The sequence below is a fragment of the Osmia lignaria genome, unplaced genomic scaffold (assembly GCF_051020975.1).
Source record: "Osmia lignaria lignaria isolate PbOS001 unplaced genomic scaffold, iyOsmLign1 scaffold0011, whole genome shotgun sequence".
In the NCBI taxonomy this organism is placed as follows: Eukaryota; Metazoa; Arthropoda; class Insecta; order Hymenoptera; family Megachilidae; genus Osmia; species Osmia lignaria.
This window is the reverse complement of record NW_027478165.1, coordinates 290,001-293,362: the sequence shown is the minus strand read 5'-3', so window position 1 is coordinate 293,362 and position 3,362 is coordinate 290,001. Positions and strand designations below refer to the sequence as shown.

Sequence of the window (3,362 nt, the reverse complement as noted above, 5' to 3'; positions counted from 1 at the left end):
TGCACGACTACCTCGCCGGAACATTCGCCGAAGGTGGTGTGCCCTCGCTAATGGAACCCGAAGGTCCATCCGGGGCATCGCGCACCAACGGGAGCCAGCGTTGTTGACGATGAATCTCCCCATTCGATCTTTTGGGTTTCTCAGGTTTACCCCTGAACGGTTTCACGTACTCTTGAACTCTCTCTTCAAAGTTCTTTTCAACTTTCCCTCACGGTACTTGTTCGCTATCGGTCTCGTGGTCGTATTTAGCCTTAGATGGAGTTTACCACCCACTTAGGGCTGCACTCTCAAGCAACCCGACTCTAAGGAGAGATCCTCCCGAAACGCGTACCGGTCACTACGGGCCTGGCACCCTCTATGGGTAAATGGCCCCATTCAAGATGGACTTGGACGCAATTCGATGTCTCGGGATAAACGGATCCTCCTGAACACTACATTTCCCAGCGGCGGTACCGCGGGATTCAGTGCTGGGCTCATTCCTGTTCGCTCGCCGCTACTAAGGAAATCCTAGTTAGTTTCTTTTCCTCCGCTTAATAATATGCTTAAATTCAGCGGGTAATCTCGCCTACTCTGAGGTCGTCAATTTCTTTGGTTTCATCGAAAGGTGAATAATGATGCTCGATGCAAAAAAAAAAAAAAAAATAAACGAAAAGAAGCAAAAAAGCAAACACGTAGAGAAACTGTGCGTGAATCAACCTTTCGCATATTCAATTTTTCCTCCTCTCTCGTTTCAAAATGTTTGTATTTATCGTTCGATGAAACGAGCACAAGAGGGAAAAAAAAGTTGAGACACGACGTTCCCATAATTTTCGTGTTATTTCCTTTTTGCTTCAAACATTTTGCGGACTGCAGCTTCGTCGTATTGCTTTTATCAATTTTTAACAATTTCAAAGCGAAGACAACTCGCAAGACGATCCATTTCGTCTCGGTTCAATTTTAACGTCCGTCCGTATTATTTTTTGTTCCACAAGAGATTTCGAATAGGTTTCTTTATTTATCTCATCCCTTCTTTTCGAGCGCCACGGAAGCAAGAGGAAAAGCAAGAGCGAGAGAACATTTCGCGTATACTTCATTTAACAATTTTAACCAACACGCGATGTACTCCACACACCTCTTAGATTTAACAACTGCTTTTCTCTTCTTCTCCCCTTAGCGCAAGGGTAAACCCCATTTGTCTCTTCTTTGGAACGCAACAAAACTTTCGAGGACTGGACGACCGAGCGATGGTCGCGCGGTCTTCGCTTATCTTTAACAAACGAAGTAGTCCGTATGTATTCTAAATGTTGAAGCCTCCTAGAGCTTTAAGCCATGCGAGACATTGAAATGCTGTTTTAACGGGAGCATGCATAATTGCTGCAAACATACTTTTATCACAAGTTCTAGCCACGCCACGGAGGCTTCGAAGTTCCTTCACCATTCGCTTTCCTCTCTTTTGTTACACAGTTTCAGACTACGATCAGGGGTACCGAAACGCTGTATTGATTGTAAACAACCATTTTTATCTTGGAGCGGAGCGTTCCTTTACTCGTTAGATTTGTCTTGTCGCGTGTGTATTCGCTTTTTCGACGCTTTTTAACCATTTAACTTGTTTAGCGAAGCTAAACGCACAGACAGACAAAAAAAAAGGAACAGCATCGCGCGTCAAACAGCGACGACCCATCTGAAGCGATCTTTCATTTATACACCGTTTGTAAACAGAGAGATGTATAAAGCGCGGGGAATCATTCGAAACCCTGGGGCTATTCGAGCTTGCATTTCAGCAAATTATCATCTCAAACATTTCACTCGTTTGCTTTTTCTAAATTTATAGGAGAGCTTCTTTCGTTTATTTTTGACACACCTTTCGTAAATATCGTTTCTGGCAACGTCGGGAGCGTGGATTTCTACAAGTGAACAATCGCGCCGATCCGATAACTTCCAGCAGGATGGAGAATCTTTATAGATTATCTTCCGAGAACTCGGTGCTTTCACGGGCGGTCGTTTATAAATTTTAACGAACGACTCGCGCGCCGTGACGCACTTGCGCTAGTTCGAAGAGATATTTCGAAATTTGTTTCTCTCCTTTAACGGCCTGCATTTAGTGTATCGGTTGCGATTTTCGTCACATCGTTTCCACGACAAACGCCGACGAACTGCCCAACTATCGCTCGTACGTTGCGACTCTTTCTTTGTTTATCGTTCATTCATTCTTTCAATTTCGTTCGATAATCCCGCTCCGAAACGTTCTACTTTCGTTGAACGACGGCGAGATGTTTAGAAAGAAATGAATTACTCTTTTTTCGAGAAGCAAACGCAAGCAGTCTTTTGTTAAGAAAACGACCCTCAGCCAGGCGTGGTCCAGGAATTGTATCCGTGGACCGCAATGTGCGTTCGAAATGTCGATGTTCATGTGTCCTGCAGTTCACACGTTGACGCGCAATTAGCTGCGTTCTTCATCGACCCACGAGCCAAGTGATCCACCGTTCAGGGTAATCGTAAAATTTTGTATTTCAAACTCTTTAGATCTTTAGAGTGTTATTTTCATTATTAACACGCATCACATTCGATACCCACATCACTCTCCCACCCGGCGCGTGCGGGAGAGCGAATTCGGGCGTCGCCAACGTATTTGTTTGTTTGTTCGATCGTTGACGACACGATCGCGTCCAAGGACGGAAACCGTCGGAGAAACGCCCAGTGGCACGCTCCTCTCGACGGTCGGGCGTAAAGTACATTTAAAAACCTTGAAAAGTACGAACGCACACAAGGAATGCGAGCGCGCGTCCTGTCGCTGAATCGTGGGTTGCGAGATTCGAACAGACACACGGCCGGCGACGATCGGTCTAACTAATGGACACATAGTTTTTCAAAGACTCGCTATCGTCGCTTCTCAGCCGGTCCGTAAACAACACACATCGATCAGGCGGACGCACGAATCTTACCACGGTGCGTGTTTCGTAGATTCCAGGTTACCCGCAAGTACCTCTCTCTCCCTCTCGAAAGAGGAATCTCGATCCGTCCTTTTTGGACAATGGAGAAATCTTTTTATCGCAACACGGATGGCAAAGAAACAACCAAAGCGTAGGAGCGTGGGGACGAGAGCGACGAAAAGAACGTCGCGAAAACAAAGTTTCGACGGTTGCTCGTTCTAATACATCGTAGTTTCAACTCTCTCAGTTTTAACCACTCCTAGACGCTTCGTAAACTTTTAACAATTCTTCGCCTCCGCGAGTTTCATTTCGAATAGAGCGAACGCAACACGGACCAAAAAAACTCCGGTGATGCCAGATCATTTAGCAAAGATCAGACGGCGGGTCATCTGTATTCCTTTTCTCTCTTTTTTATATCTTTCCATTTAACTAGGGTGTCGCAACGACGGGTAC

At 45.5% G+C, this 3,362-nt stretch overlaps 1 non-coding gene across 1 annotated transcript; it reads right to left on the bottom strand.

Moving 5' to 3' along the window:
- Positions 1-2,316: 2,316 nt before the first annotated feature.
- Positions 2,317-2,471, bottom strand: LOC143306482 (5.8S ribosomal RNA). The gene has a single exon (XR_013063857.1). It is a non-coding gene; the product is annotated as a 5.8S ribosomal RNA (ribosomal RNA).
- Between the last annotated feature and the right edge of the window lie 891 nt (positions 2,472-3,362).